General features: G+C 42.6%; 1 protein-coding gene across 3 annotated transcripts in view; it reads right to left on the minus strand.

Annotated features, from left to right (window-relative positions):
• The window catches only part of P2RY14 (purinergic receptor P2Y14), a 64,335-nt gene that overhangs the window by 12,296 nt on the left and 34,500 nt on the right, over positions 1-17,539 (minus strand). Inside the window, exon 1 of one of the 3 annotated variants that reach the window (XM_040349176.1) lies at positions 5,048-5,590. The exons of the other annotated variants lie outside the window; for them this stretch is intronic. The gene's annotated coding sequence lies outside the window, so the exon portion shown is untranslated. Of the gene's footprint in view, positions 1-5,047; positions 5,591-17,539 lie in introns of those variants that run through there. 3 annotated transcript variants of the gene reach the window in all.

Raw genomic sequence — 17,539 nt, forward strand, 5'->3', positions numbered from 1 at the left:
TGTCACATGTATCCGGTATTAATGAATGGAACAAAATTACTTTTTGATTCATTCGTTATGTTATGATTTGGAGATTATGATGGATCCACCTCCATGCAACCCAAACACAATAAGTGTTTGACTTTTATACCTTACTGTATTTATTACAATATGTTTTCATTTCATATGTAGTGAATTTTTTATAATGAAAAATGTTAAAGAATGATTTTTCAAGAGTCCAAGACTACCGTGCCGCTCTCATCCAAATAAAACTATTTAAAGCGAAGCTCCACCCAAAAGGGGAAGCTCTGCTTATTTTCCTCTTCCACCCTGCCGCTGCCACATTTGGCACCTTTCAGTGGGGAAGGGGAAGCGGGTACCTGTTTTTTGGCCTCCCTCCTCCTTTCCCTATAGCCGGGCAATTCACAAAGAACTAGACGCTTCGCACATGCGCAGTAGGAATCGGCCTCACTGCCAGTTTCCCTTAGCTGAGATGGCCGCAGCAGCAGCACCCGAGAGCCGGTTGAAAAATCGGCTTGGGTGAGGACACTACTGGATTCCTGGACAGGTAATTGGCCTAATTTAAGTCAGCATAAAATAATATCAAAGAGAAAAAGCTAAGGAAGTTTTGTGGAACTATACGATATCAAACAAGAGGGGGGTTGGTATAACAATGTATTCAATTAAGCAGTACACACTAAAAGTTACAATATTTTATTAATATAATTAGTCTTAAATGTATTAAAATATTGTAATGTTTAGCTTGTACTGCTTAACTGGATACAATATTATACCCGTCTCCTCCCCCTCCCCCTCTTGTTTGGTATCATGTAGTCTCCCAAACCTTCCCCAGCTTTTCCCTGTGTATTCTAGGGATAGATACCTGGGTATTCTCAGGCCTCGTACACACGACCGAACATGTCCGCTGAAACTGGTCCGCGGACCAGTTTCCGCGGACATGTCCGACCGTGTGTACAGCCTAGCGGACAGGTTTCCTGGCCTAGCGGACAGGTTTCCAGCGGACAAAAGTTTCTTAGCAAGCTAAGAAACTTGTCCGCTGGAACCATGTCCGTCGGACATGTCCGATGGTTAGTACGACTCATCAGACATGTCCGCTGGTTATGACGTATAACCAGCGGCCCGAAATCCCACGCATGCGTTGAATTGATTTGACGCATGCGTGGAAGCATTGAACTTCCGTGTTAGAGAACGTCTGTGTCTTCTACGTCACCGCGTTCTCTGTCCGCTGGGATTTTGGTCTGATGTGTACACACATCAGACCAAAAGCTCCCAGCAGACATGTCCGATGGAAACGGATCGTTTTCATCGGACATGTTCGGTCGTGTGTACAGGGCCTCAGGTTTAGGAACACAGCATTGTAAATTTAAAAGTCAGCAGCTACAGTAATTTTTTTCAGAAGGAGCCTGGAGCTTCGCCTTAATTAGAATTTATATGTACCGTATTCATTCATTATGTTATTAAGTTGAATTAATTTCCTTATTACCATTTGACTTTGTTTGCTGGGCTGTGCACATACAAATTGAATGAATGGTCTCTCAAGTTCATCCCAGGTTCACACTGGGCTGCATGAATGAAGCCATGTGAGTTCAGCTGAACTCGCACGATTTCACTCCCGCTGGCAGTCCTGATTTCGGCCGTGATTACAGAGACATTTGTGCAGGTTTCTGCACAGATGTCAATGTAAATTGCGGGCCTGAAATCGCAAAAAGTAGTACAGAAATTACTTTTTAAAATCGGCGCAGCGCCGCAGATGCCGTGTTGCACCGATTAGGAAGGTGCCATTGCCGGCAAATGCTGTCGATTTGACATGTCAAATCGCACCAGTGTGAACCAGGGCTTAACCCCAATTTAAAAATGATCTTGTTAGAATATTAATGCTATGCTCACTAGAATTAAATGGAATGGATCCAAATCAATTCAGAGCATTTGTTATGTTGTTATTTTATTTTATGTTTTGTTTATGTTAATGCTTCAAACATTAAAGCGGAGGTTCACCCAAAAAACAAGTATATAACATTACATTCTGTATACCTCAAACATGTACAGTATGCTGTTTTTTTTTTTTGGGGGGGGGTGTACATACGGTATTATCGCTATTTTTCACCTGGCTTCCGGGTACTAGCTCCCGCGGGAGTAGGCGTTCCTATGCAGTGGCGCAACGTCATCTGGGACTTCGCCCAGTTGATTGACGTGCCTGACAAAAACTTCCCCCCGGCGGATAAGGCGCGTCACGAGTTTCCAAAACTAGCCGAACTGCGAGTCAGCTCTATTCGGCGCTATATGGCGCCTGCGCACCGACTAGGAGCCGTGTAGAGGTGACTGCGGAGGCGCCGTATAGAGCCGACTCGCAGTTCGGCTAGTTACGGAAACTCGTGACGCGCCTTATCCGCTGGGGGGAAGTTTTTGTCAGGCACGTCAATCAACTGGGCGAAGTCCCAGATGACATTGCGCCACTGCATAGGAACGCCTACTCCCGTGGGAGCTAGTACCCGGAAGCCAGGTGAAAAATAGCGATAATACCTTATGTACACCCCCCCCAAAAAAAAAACAGCATACTGTACATGTTTGAGGTATACAGAATGTAATGTTATATACTTGTTTTTTGGGTGAACCTCCGCTTTAACAAAGGGTCCAAACTATTGCATCATGTCATCTGAATGAAATTAATGAGTTTATTGTTTTTGTTATAACTTTTTTCGGATTTGTTGAAATTTGTTAATATTGTGATTCGAAGATTAGGATACATCCAAACCTTCAAATGATTCCAAATTTGTCTGAATTTCGATTTGTAAGGAAACAAATTGTCTACTGATTGTTTTCTATACAGAGCTGCACGCGCCAGTTTTAGTAAATCCACCCCAATGTAACAATTCCAGAGAACACTAGAGGGAATTAGCAAATAAATGTGATCGACCAGCAACTGTAGGAGGAATCAGAATGGGACCAAGTGCTTTATGCACATGGTCTCCTGGGTGGGGGTTTAAATAAAGAGTTTTAACTTGTGATGACCCTTCTTCTTAAGTAGTCCAATTCATCTTTGAAATGTGTGACATTTTGTACAAGTAATCAAGAGGAAGAGTGCAAGGTCTTGTTGGCTGCAGTCTGTTCCACAAATATCGTCTTCCTCTTGTGTCGTAACAAATGATAACACAGCCTTACAGCAAACTATACCCTGCATACTTCACCTGTCGGTCAATGATACAAAGCATGAAATGATGTATGATATGTTTGTGTTTCTAGAGAGAGTTACTTACAATTAGACATGCAGTGGTGATGTGAGGCAGAATGGACAATGAGGAAAATGCTGAAGGACATACAACATTATCATCTAAACTGAGTTTAAATTAAAACGCGTTGACCCATATTGTCTGAAATGTATACATTTTAATGCATTCTCCCTGGTGTATCTAACATGAGTGCCTGGGTTTTACTGTTTCTGATCATTTATCAAATTCTACCATATATTAGGTGCTAGAGCATTAGAGCATTTCATGTAACTTCGTTTCCAGACAAGTAAACACAGTTTCCTGTCTCACAATCATTGAGTATTTATTAGATATAATGAGATGTTTTCGACAAACTCTCTAAGGACTCATGTCCAGTTTCAGTATCCCTAAGCCCTTTTAAATGGAAAATACCGTATTTCCATTAAAGGAATTTTTTTTTTTTTTTACTAAGATTTACTTTGCCTTTTTTGTATTACTCTAAAATACAGCATCCAAAGAAGACTTGGCTGAAAAGATACATTTTGAATCTCTTACTGTAAACATTTTAAAAGGTTATTACATTTTGGATAAATTGGTTAGTAATGTGTAAATAAAGGATGAAGCATAAGATGCTGGTAACATCTGTTCCGTGGTAAACTATAAGTACTTATAATTCCTGCTTCCTGACAGCTTTCTGTGTTTTGCAACTCAAAAACTTCGGGATTTGCCTGCTTTTGATGAAGTGGTTATGGAAATTAAAGTGATACAACAGTACTATCATCAGTTGCATGAATACCTTGGGGTAGATCCACAGACATCTGCGCCGGGCGCAGCGTATCTAAGATACGCTACGCCGCTGTAACTTACTTTTTGTTGGTTTGAATCCTCAACGAATTCGCGCCGTAGGGTATCTCTCGCGGCGTAAGGGCGCGGAATTTAAATTTGGCGGGTAGCCCCATTCACGGACGACTTACGCAAACGACGTAAAAAATTCAAAATGCGAGGCGGGAACGACGGCCATACTTAACATTGAGTACGCCACCATATAGCAGCTTTAACTATACGAACGGAAACTACGTAAAAAAATGCGACGGCCGGTCGTACGTTCGTGGATCGTCGGAAATAGCTCATTTGCATACTCAATGCGGATTACGACGGGAACACCACCTAGCGGCCGCCGAAAAATTGCACCTTAGATCCGACGGCGTACAAAGACGTACGCCTGTCGGATCTAGCCGAGATGCCGTTGTATCTTGTTTTGGGGATTCAAAACAAAGATACGACGCGGGAATTTTGAAATTACGCCGGCGTATCAATAGATACGCCGGCGTAATTTCTGTGTGGATCTACCCCTTTGGCTTTTTAAAACCCCAAAAAAAAAACATTAAAACTGTGCCTGTAGTTTCATTAACTTACTACTCGCCCAGAGGCGATTCAGTTCGCATGTGTTGCGCTTTACAAGTCTCTCTCTCTCTCTCTCTCTCTCTCTCTCTCTCTCTCTCTCTCTCTCACCTAACCTAAAAATAAAAGCATAGGCTGTATTTTGGTGCTTCGTTCCTTACTGCCTGGTGCAGGCGCAGAGCTGATCATAACAACTACACAAAGATTTCACCTCTCTTTAGTTTTAAAGTTGGCATTCTCTTATAAATTATGACTTGTGCTTTAATTAATATTACAGTAGGTTATCTTCCAGTATAAAACATTTTGAAAACAAATTGCACCATGCTTACATAATAGAAAAATAAAAGCCAGTATACAAAATGTTATTATCAATTGTACAGCTTTTTGCATGCATCAAATGAAAATAGGAAAGCACAGTATTAAATGTTGTTACTACGTACCTGCTGAAGTAGATACTTGGTGGACTGGCTTTCACGTCTCCAAGGGATGCAAAGAACTATTTGAGGCTTAGTAATGTCTCAGAGGAGGTCTTGAAATTTCCCTTGAACTATTAGTCTGATTTATTGAAGAAAAAATCGTTTTGGAAAAGCCCAACGACAAGAAGCCTGAATGTCAAATTGTACAGATGTGCACAAGTACCGGTATGTATATAAATACACTGTTTTCTGTGTTGGGGCGTTTTATACAGAAAAAAAGTCAAAAAGGAGCAACCCACGGTCTTCCATAGAGCTGAATGAAGAATGCCTTTCCCATGTCTGTTGCTGACCTCTACACTTCTGTAATATCAACTTCCTTACTAACAGCAGACTACACTGAAAGATGACATATGCTCCATAATAACGCCTCTACCCTCTACTGCTGAATGAGTTTTGCAGTAAAATACAGTATTGCAGGGTCTTTTTTTTTATACAGAAAATGGCATATCTACAGTATGTTCACTCACATCAGAGAAAACATTTGATTGCACTGTATAGAATTACATTTTTTTGTAGAGATTGGCTTGTAAATATTTTATTTTTCTTGTAAATTATTTTACCAATGTGTGATAATGTAACCAATTTTAACCAATTCAGCCCCGGAAGATTTTACCCCCTGACTAGAGCACTTTTTAAGATTTGGCACTGCGTCGCTTTAACTGACAATTGCACAGTCATGCAATGCTGTACCCAAACAAAATTTGCGTCCCTTTTTCCCATAAATAGAGCTTTCTTTGATGGTATTTGATCACTTCTGCACAGTGACGGCTGGTGCTCAAAATTTTTGGGGGGCGCAAATGAAAAAAAGAAAAAAATTGCAGCTTCACTGTGCCCATCAAATGCAGCCACTGTGCCATCAATTGTCACCACTGTGCCATGCCATCAAACACAGCCCAAAAAAATTGCAGCCTCACTGTGCCCATCAAATGCAGCCATTGTGCCATCAATTGTCACCACTGTGCCATGCCATCAAATGCAGCCACTGTGCCATCAATTGTCACCACTGTGCCATGCCATCAAACGCAGCCACTGTGCCATCAATTGTCACCACTGTGCCATGCCATTAAACGCAGCCACTGTGCCATCAATTATGACCACTGTGCCATGCCATCAAATGCAGTCACTATGCCATCAATTCGCACCACTGTGCCATGCCATCAAACACAGTCACTGTGCCATGCCATCAAACACAGCCACTGTGCCATGCCATCAAACACAGCCACTGTGCCATCAATTATCACCACTGTGCCATGCCATCAATTGCAGTCACTATGCCATCAATTCGCACCACTGTGCCATGCCATCAAACGCAGCCACTGTGCCATGCCATCAAACACAGTCACTGTGCCATCAATTGTCACCACTGTGCCATGCCATCAAATGCAGTCACTGTGCCATGCCATCAAACGCAACTACTGTGCCCCTCAATTGTCACCACTGTGCCAATTGTCACCACTGTGCCCATTGTTGCCACTGTGCATGTCACTGTGCCCATTAATTGTTGCCACTGTGCCCATTGTCAGCACTATGCCCTTTGACGCCACTGTGCCCTTTGTCACCACTGTGCCCATTGTTGCCACTGTGCATGTCACTGTGCCCTTTAATTGTTGCCACTGTGCCCATTGTCACCACTATGCCCATTGATGCCACTGTGCCCTTTGTCGCCTCTGTGCCCATTGTCGCCGCTGTGTCTGTAAAATGCACTTACCTTTCTCCTTCCACGTCCCTCGATGTCTTTTCCTGGCTTGGTGAAGCTTCAGCCAATCAGGTTACCGATAACCAGAATCGGTGAACCTGATTGGCTGAGACGGCCGTCAGTCTTATGCAAGGAACGCACCCCCCATACGTTCCGAGGATAAGCATCCGGGAGACAAGGGCCGCTGGCTCTGATAGGCACTTCCGCACAGCCAACCAGCTGCCGTTATTCAGGTGGTCGGCGCTCAAGGTCCGGCCATCTGGATAGACCAGCGGCAGCTGGCAACAATAACATACATTCATGTAATGCATGAATGTATGTTATTTCAGTGGCGGTGTGGAGCCAGAGGGGGCGGCGCTCCAGCGCCCTCTATAGACGGACCGCCACTGCTTCTGCAGTTTTTATTTTTTGCGCTATAAACAAAAAAGGAGCGACAATTTAAAAAGAAACAATATTTTTTAATTTTTGCTATAATAAATATCCCTCAAATTTAACCAGTTAAAAAACTGATTTTCTTTGTTTAATTTGGGCGACTATTTTGGGTCAGTATACATGCAGCCTTTTTTTCTCAGTTTGGAAGTGTATTATTAGTGGCTGTGGTTCCTTCTCACTATAGATAAGGTTCAAATTTGTCACGGCCATAGATTCAAAATTTCTTTTTCTTTTTTTTAAGCAGAATGCAATGCATGGCCCAAAAAACATGATTTACATGTTGAGGATAGCCAATAAGAGGGCTTTTGGATAAATCTCTCCTCTTAAAAAGGGGGGTTTCGAGCAATTAAGTGTATTATATAGCTGCTGTAGGAAGAGAATAGGGAAGCTGACAAACTGCATAGGGAGAGATTAGGGTCAGTTTCAGTTACTTCTGAGTGTTACTTTTTGGACAATCCATTGTGTTTTGTTGCTTTGCTTTTTTTGTTCCTATTGCTGGGGGATTTTTTTACTTTGATTTTAGTTTTGTGGTTGATATGAGGGCAGTAGCCATTTTTGTATCAACTAAAAATGGGCTCTGTCTAATGGGAGCTGTATTTTGAAGTTATCCTTTTTTTTTTGAGGGGGGAGGGGGAAGGTTACATTTTTGTAATTTTATTGTTCTTTTGTTTACTCTGGGGTCCTCAAAGTGCAGCATTCACTTTTTACCTACCACCTACTTGTTGACCTGCTTTTCTTTTGCAGCAAGCGGCAGCCACTGCATTATTTGAAGAAAAAAAAAAGCACAGGAACAGTGAGCACTATTTCCACCTCACATTTTATCATTTGCATTCACCACACCCCCCAACCCCCCATAATAATAATTATTTGCTAGGTAAAGAATGGTTAGGCATATTCTCTGTGATTAAAACTGTGCTGCTGCTGGGCATTTTTACAACTTTACTATCTGCAGTTTCTTCATTCGTGTAGTAAAACACCTGCCTTTGCCGTTAGTCTTTAGTACATTTTGGTCTTTCTCATTAAAACTGTTCTGCTACTGGACAATTTTGCACTGTTGTAAACATCTGCAGTCTCTTATTTTTTAGCCTGAGTTTGATAAAAATTGTCAAGCGACAGGAGAGCCTCAATGAACCATTGACCAATTTTTATTATTCACAGCTAAAACTCCCTTTAAAAAGCTTTTAAATTGAACTAGGTCAAATTGAGTGTTTCTGTTTGCAAGCTGATTGTAAAGGAAATGTAGTCATGTATATGCTGTCACTGAGACTGCACATGAAAAACATACTGTTCCGCAACACTATGTGCGACTTCCCTAAGGCCTGTAATATTGTATGTTCTATATTTGTGGGCATTTGTCCCTCTGGCAGTACCCAGCTTTCCATGTTTTTTTAACAATAGTTTGCCAATTGGTCCTTAAAATGTCAGAACTGATAAACACGATTCACCCTGTTTACCCGTCTATGGTATTTGTTGTTATGTTTGAGTTCTGAAAATTGTGAATAGTGCAGTAGATTCTGTGTTGTTCCAATAGTTGCTCAAATATCCTGGTGAAGAAAGAAATATTTGGGTCGCAACTGCTGACCACCTTCTAAAAATCCTAGTAGTTATGCTGATCCAACTAATTCAGTACTTTCTAAATCACTGATCTGAAAGATGTATGTATGCAGATCAGTAAGGTTGGATAAAGTCAGAATTCCTTATCTGTATGCTTGCTTAGGTTCAGGGGTGTCACTGGCAGCAGCCACCCAAGGGCATGTGCCTGGCATCTGTTGTTGAGTGCTGACGCTGCAACCGTATTATTATTTTTTTTAATTTTCATTCTGCTTTGGCGGATGTCCACTTCTGCCACCTGGCAGACCTGCAGCACAGAGCTCCAGAAAGATTTCCAAAACTCTTTTCTGTGCTAGAAGCTTCACAGGCAGAGCAGCCCAGTAGTAGAGGCAAATCCGTGAGTCAGTATGCTGGCTGTGCTCTTCCCATTTTCCAGATCTCAAACATTATATAACACTCTTACCAGTAGTAGGTTGTGGCACACTACAAGCCAGGGAGTAGTGATACAAAAAAAAATGCTAGATGTGAGGGGATGTAGAGACATGGAACCTATTGCATTAGCAAGGGTACTGAGGTCAAAACTAATATACACCAGGAAACGTGGGCAAAAAACAGCTAGATGCCAGGAAGGATGCCGCATGCCACCAAAAACCCAGTGAGGCTGTGAGATACTCTTTTAAGCCAGTAAAGCTCACAGGAAAAACACAAACCACATGTCTGTCTTTGGACTTGCATAAAATCACCAACATGATCTTTAACTACAGCAAAACTTCCTGTTGAATATGTCCAAATCTTCTTCTTGAACATATTTCCTGATGGTATAAATTGTTTAGCAAATTTGGGTAGATTATGCTGCAGTAAATTATGTTTTTTGGTAATATGTCTATTTTATTTTTTAGTCTGTTTTTAAGTGGTGTCTTCATTAGGAAATACAAAATATATATTTGTGATTTAGCCCTGGTTCACACTGGTGTGATTTGACATGCGATTTGACATGTCAAATTGCATGTCAAATCGGCGGTATTTTCCGGCAATCGCCGGCAATTCCGTCAACTCGCACGGCTTCATTCCCGCAGCCCAGTGAACCTGGGCTTAAGCTGTTTTGAGCAACTTCCTTGTTTACTTTGATATTTGTCTATTTGAATATATGTGATTTCCAGTAACTATATGCTTTATAAATGTATTCATTGTTAAATTGTTTTGATGAATTTACTATAGCCAGCAAAAAGCACCACGTAAAAATCACCACAGATTGAGCCCTGCCATTATGGTTTATTTCTTATTGAATTAACTCATTGTTTGACATTAATAGTCATCTTTTGAAAAGTTATAGGAAAACACTTCTATTAGTGGCTCTCTTTTCTATATACCGTATATACTCGAGTATAAGCCGACCCGAGTATAAGCCGAGGACCTAATTTTACCACAAAAAAAATGGGAAAACGTATTGACTCGAATATAAGCCGAGGGTGAGAATGCAGCAGCTACTGTAAGCGGAAAAGAGGGTCAGCAATGCCCAATTGCAGCAGTGCCCATTTGCAGCCTGACCTCACTGTGCCCATTTGCAGCCTGACCTCACTGTGCCCATTTGCAGCCTGACCTCACTGTGCCCATTGCAGCCTGACCTTACCGTGCCCATTGCAGAATCCGATCTGTGTACCCGAGTCTGTGACATAGACGGCAGCCGTGCAGTTTTAAAAACTCACGTTCCTCTTTGTGCTGTTCCGTGATAGGCAGAACACTCAGTTTCCCAGCAAACACTGTGTTCCGCCTATCACGATCACCCTCTCGTCCTCTTGTCTATCACGAACGAGAGGGCGATCATGATAATCGGAACACTGAACACAGGCGGAACACTCGGTTTCCCAGCAAACACTGTGTTTAGTGTTCCACCTATCACGATCGCCCTCTCGCTCGTGATAGACGAGAGGGCGATTGTGATAGGCGGAACACTGAACACAGTGTTTGCTGGGAAACCGAGTGTTCTGCCTATCAAGGAACAGCACAAGGACGAGCGCGAGTTTTTAAAACTGCACGGCCGCCGTCTGAATATGTCACAGACTCGGGTACAGAAATCAGATTCTGCAATGGGCAATGTGAGGGCAGGCGGCGATGGACTGGCAGGTACTGACTCGAGTATAAGCCGAGGGGGTCATTTTTAGTAAAAAAAAAAAGGGCTGAAAAACTTGGCTTATACTCGAGTATAAACGGTAGTCACATTCCTCAGTATAAAAATATTCATTTTTTTTTAATGTTTGCCTGCTACATATGCAAGTGAGATGAGATTGAGGAACATCTATTGCCCAATCTTCTTTGCACATTATGAACTCGGAAGCACTCTGAGCAGATTTACAACTGTTAGAATTCTGGTTTTAAAACCCACAGCACAACTGTGTACACAGCAGATCAAGCACAGTCTTTGCTTCATTGACTGGAGCAGAGGGCAGGATAGACACCAGGGGTCTAATAGACCCCTGATATCTCTATAAAGAGTAGATGAGGCTTGTTGGCCTCCTTTGTGATAGTAATAAAACATAATTAAGCATATGCTGAAATGTAAAATATAATTAATAAAAATGAAAGGCACCCCGTCACCCTGAGCATACAATACAAATGCAAATTAACACATAGACGACACATGTAAATGATTATGCCACATCCTAAGCATTACAAGCATTATCTACTATAGGTTTTTGCCCATTTGATCAATGGTAGTCATTAATGAATATGCTTGTGTTTGATCCGCCAAGAGTTTGGTGAATCTCATTCAAATATCTTGTAAAATGTTGTCTATTTTTAAGGTGAAAAGGCAGACACTTGTCAAAAATATCACAGGGCACTAGACACTGCCATACCATGCCAATTAATACAGATTAGAGGGCAAACATTAAGTATATCAATCCTATATTTAGTTTATCAGTTTGGACATATATTGTACATCCAAAATGTAAACAGATTGAAACTAGCTCACAGCTACAGAGGGGGCTGTGAGCTTGTTTTGTCGTTGTGCAGCCAGCCCAGAGATATTCTGCAAAAGTGCTGTGGGTGGTTGTGCAGTTGTCCAATCACATTTACTTTGCTCAGGAGTGCTGCCCCCCCACCACTCCCTTGCTTGGTGGTTCCACGACTCACCTGCTCCTTCCAGGAGCCCGGCGCTACAACAGATAATGTCAGGATGGGGAGTTGGATGCGATCGGGGAACATTCGTTGCTTAATCCCCTTTGTGCAGTGTGAACACAACTGTTAGAATCTCAGCTTAAAAGCTGGGTACACAGCACTTCAAGCACAGTCTCTGCTTCATAGACTGGAGATTTGATAAACAATTCATTGGGACAATTACCCTGTCACAGCTCCAGGTGTCGGTGTGCTGTTCCTGCCGCAGCTCAAACAGACGGTCAGTGACAGACATCCCACCAGAGAGGGATCCCAGGTGCATCTACCGGCATTCCTGAGGACGTGAGGCATTCCCGTTGCAAAGTAGTCAGTTGGGCCACCTGAAGAACCTGTCTGTCAGGACATTTTGCTTGATCCCTTGTTTGCAGGATTGGTGAGCAGCACTTGCCCACTTTAAAGACACTGCAGGCTGACCACATTGCATTACCTGTGCCTACACCTGTAGAAACACTTGCACCCTATTGAGCGGTCATAGTATTCGTCTTGCTTGTTAGGATACTGCCAATATACAGCACATTACTTTTGCCTGCCAGGGTACCTTTAAATACACTTTGCTCATCCTGGCAGACAGGACATCAAGTACACCACCGCCAGCCTAGCTGAAGATATCGGATATCTCTATTGTGAGGACTTTCCTACTTCTTCTTCAGTTAGCAGTGATTTAGCGGTCATAGTAATATTCACTAAAGAAGAACTCTAACATTAATCCCAAAGTTGATTATTTACATGATTGCTTGTTTCATCATGTGTTTACTGCCTGGGTCTGTGATTTCAGGATTACAGGGAAACAGAATGTCCGTTATGTCCGTTATCAAGCCAGACCTGTTTCCATTCATGACTGAGCACATATGACATATTAAAGTCATTTAAGTTGCTTTAACGGGGCTATTTGAAATCCCTATCCCTGTGTTGTACTGTTATAAATCTGAGTTTTCCCATTTTTTTGATCTAAGATCTAAAAGACCATATTATTAAAAAAAAAAAAAAAAAATTTATCGGCGTATCACGTGCACTTTTTCCCCCTGAAAATAGGGGGCAAATCGCGGGTGCGTGTTATACGCCAATAGTGTACCTTGGAAGGTAAGAAGGGGGACGAACACAGCCAGAATTCACGAGCTGTCATCTTCTGTTCGGCTATCACTCGGCTTTCACGTCACACACACTGTCCCGCCTCTGCCACTGGCATTGGCCCAGTGTTCTGTCTATCACAGGAGCTGGTCCAATGCCGATGGCAGAGGCGGGACTGTGTGTGTGTGACTGCGAAGTGAGAGCCTAACAGCCGGAAGTCACGAGCCATCATCTCCTGTTCGGCTCTCACGTCACACACACAGTCCCGCCTCTGCCACTGGCATTGGACCAGTGTTCTGTCTATTACAGGAGCTGGTCCAATGCTGATGGCGGAGGCAGGACTGTATGTGTCTGTGTCACTGCCAGTGCCGAGTGAGAGCCGAACAGGAGATGATGGCTCTGTGATTTCATGCACTGTTCAGGCTGCATTGATGGTGAGATTGCATTGAGGCTAAAAAGGGGCATTGATAAGGCTGCATGATGAGATGAGCATTGATAAGGCTGCATGATGAGATGGGCATTCATAAGGCTGCATGATGAGATGGGCGTTGATAAGGCTGCATGATGAGATGAGCATTGATAAGGCTGCATGATGAGATGGGCATTGATAAGGCTGCATGATGAGATGGGCGTTGATAAGGCTGCATGATGAGATGGGCGTTGATAAGGCTGCATGATGAGATGGGCGTTGATAAGGCTGCATGATGAGATGGGCATTGATAAGGCTGCATGATGAGATTGCTGTTGATAAGGCTGCAAAATGAGATGGGCATTGATAAGGCTGCATGATGAGACGGGCATTGATCAGGCTGCATTGGTGAGGTATGCTGCAGATGGGAATTGATTAGGCTGCAGATGGGCACTGACCCTTATTTTAATTCAAAGTTGTTTAGTTAAAAAAGTATTTTTCCTGAAATTTCCCTCTAAAAATGTAGGTGCGTGTTATACGCCTGTGCGTGTTATATGCAGATAAATACGGTGTGCATATATATATATATATATATATATATATATATATATATATAGATAGATAGATAGAAAAAGAGGGTGTAAAAAAGGCCTATTGGGTTACACCACACAGCGCCAAAGGAAAATGTCACTTCTCCTAAACTGATAAATACCACAATAATAATGATAGGAAGATCCAATTATCTCTGAGGATAAGGGGGATCAAAAGGTTAAATATATACCTATGGGGCCAGATTCACAAAGGTTAGCGGATCTTTAGATCCGTGTAACCTATGTGTTTTAAGATCCGCCCTCGCAAGTTTGTGAGGAAAGTGTCAAATTCACAACACACTTACCTCCAAACTTGCGACGGCGGATCCTAACTCCCCCAGCGGAATTCAAATTCCGCGGCTAGGGGAGTGTCATATTTAAATCAGGCGCGCTCCCGCGCCGATTTAAATACGCATGCGTCGTCCGGGGAATTTCCCGGCGTGCATTGCTCCCACTGACGTCAATAGGACGTCAGTGGTTGCGACGTGAGCGGGACTTGCGACGCGCGTGTTCGTGAATCGGCGTACGCAAACGACGTAGGGAATTTCAAAATCGACGCGGGAACGACGGCCATACTTAACAATACTTACCCCTGCTTTTAGCAGGGGTAAGTATACGACGGGTACCGCGCTACGGAAACGACGTAAGAACACCGCGTCGGGTCCGCGTACGTTCGTGAATTTCGTGTATCTCGCTGATTTACATATTATTCAGTGTAAATCAGCGGGAACGCCCCCGGCGCCATTTTTAAATCAAAAAAAAGATCCGACAGTGTAACACAGTGTGACACTGTCGGATCTCAGCCCTATCTATGCGTATCTGATTCTATGAATCAGGTGCATAGATAGGACCAGTAAAAATCCGAGATACGATGGTGTATCTGAGATACTCCATCGTATCTCTTTTGTGAATCTGGCCCATCGTATCTATCTATCTATCTATCTATCTATTGCAAGAGAGTGCAGAAAACACTTTAAAAAACATAACTTCACATTCTGAGCACCCTCTGCCATCTCCACATCCCCAAATATTCTAAAAATATGCAAAATATAGACTTTAAATATGCTTTGGTAGACATTGTACAGTGTCAGAACAAAATGTGAGCATTTAAATAGGCTACAAATACAGGACAGGTTTTATTTTGCAATAAAAATGAGTGTATTATCTACGAGACAAGAGCCCAGTGGGCAGTATTGGTTAAGCCACAGTTTAGGAGGGAGAACAAAGTCTGGTTGCATCATGAACATTTTTGGTGAGACTTAGACCAATACAATTTTAGAGTTGCAGAACAGTATGTAACCAGCTTGGTTAGGCTACAATTTAAAAAGATGAGAAGAGATGAGTGAGTTTAATCTTGAAATAAAGATTACAGTATATTATCTGGGAAACAATAGCCCAAAATGTTGGAGCTGTAGAACAGTATGTAAACGGCGTGGTTAGGCTACGGTTTATGAGGGAGAGAAGAAACAATTTTTTCTTGAAATTAGTATTTGACTGTATTATCTATAAGACAATAGCCAGCACATTTTGTCCCAGATTTGCCAGGACAGTACTGCTTTTAGCTTTCTCGTTCTTGTGATTGGCTGTGTCCCCAGCTGTATCTTAGGATCAGGGCCAGCTGCAGTGTCCCTCTCCTATCAGTTGGTAAGTATGGGTACAGGTGCAGGGGTGAAGGAGGAATGCATGCATCAATTGTTGTGAGAGAAGGAGGGTGTAGGTGCGGAGAGTGGTAAGAGAATGGGGGGGTAGGGTGTTGGCTTGCAGAATGGGGAGAAAGGGAGGGGTGCAGACATAGTAGGCACAGTGAATGCTGAGGCACAGTGGTTGCTGAGAGAAGGTAGGCTGCAGTAGTTTATTCCTGTTGAGAAAAGGGGTAGTGCAGGTACAATGGATGCTGAAAGAGGAGGTGCAGTGGGCGTTGACATGGGAGTGTAGGTGTGTTAAGTGGTGAAGAAAGAGGAGCTGCAGGCACAGTGGGTGCTTAGAGAAGAAACGTGTTGTTTCTGTGAGTAGTGCGAAAAGGGCAGCCAGACTGACATTGCAGGAGGAGGTGATGTTAGTTAAGTGATGGTGCAGGGCTAACATTGGCTAACATTGCAAGAGGGGAGGTTGTATAACAGCAGGAAGGGGGAGATGACTGAAATTGTAGGAGATAGGAGTTTCAGAGAAAGCAGGGTGTGTGGACTGTAAATGCTAAAAGAAGGTGGCTTGCTTACATCGCAGCAAGAAGTTTGGATGATAGTGATGAGGGCGGCTGACTGACATAGCAACAGTGGGGTGTTTGGTATTAGTAAAAGAGGACAGCTTGACATTGCAGGAAGGGGGTTGGGAGTGGGGCTGGCAGACATTGTGCTAGAGTGTATTAACCTCCCTGGCGGTATGATTCTGTCTGGAATTACGTACCAAAAGCGGTACAATTATTTTGCAAGGAAATTGGCGTTTTATACTGTAGGCCTGTAATTTTTTGAAATAACTCACTTAAATCTGACCAAGCAAGAGTCTTGTAGGCATCCCGGGTATGATTTTTTTTTTAAAACAAAATTATAAATTATAATATAATAAATAATTATAATAAATAATTATAAATAATTATAACAAATAATAATATAATTATAATAAAAATTATTCAATAATGTAATCAACTCAAAATCACTGAAATTTGCAGTTGCAGAATTGTCGCTGTCATTATTTAATTTTTTTTATGACGAATTTCCCCGCAAATCGCTATCGCACATTTCTGCAAGTGATTATAATTTATTATCGCTGTTTTCTAGGTGATCTAAAACCATTTTTGACATAAAGGGACACTTTTGGACAATCTACAGTTTTTAGGCAGAAATGACATTTTTTATTATATAAAAGAACATGTAGGGTACTGGGCAGACCACTAGGGACAATGGAGGTGTGTATTTTTTACATACAGTACTGTAATCTATAAGATTACAGTATACTGTATGTAAAGTGTTTGTTTACTTTTTTGAATTTGGCGCCGTTCTCCGTCCCCGTGCGTCGTAACGTCGCAGGGAACGGAGATCGGCGGCACACGGGGACTGTGAATCGAGCGAGGAGGACCCGCTCGCTCACACAGCGGGTGGCATCGCTGGATCCAGGGACAAGGTAAGTAAACCAAGCCTGTGGATCCAGCGAAAGGTAAGCCCGTCCAGCCCGAGCGTGACTCGGGTTTACCGATCCTAACATGAAAAACCAACCCCGAGTCACGCTCGGGTTTACCGTCAGGGGGGTTAAGCTTCCTCAAACTCAATCTTTCTAAAACTGAGCTTGTAATAGTTTCTCCTCCCTGATACCCTCCCCATGACTATACTGTTGAGATCAATGGCACAACCATTGGTCCCTCCACACATTACAGGGTGCTGGGTGTAATCTTAGACTGTTAAAACATTTTTTGCTGCCAGACAGCCTAGATTATTCATAGGAGTCTTCCCGCACAGAACCTGCCCCTAAACGCTGCAACATTTCCAGAATTTGCCTCTTTCTGACTAATGACACCACAAAACGACTTATTCAATTCTTGGTTA

Source organism: Rana temporaria, chromosome 4 (assembly GCF_905171775.1).
Source record: "Rana temporaria chromosome 4, aRanTem1.1, whole genome shotgun sequence".
Lineage (NCBI taxonomy): Eukaryota > Metazoa > Chordata > Amphibia > Anura > Ranidae > Rana > Rana temporaria.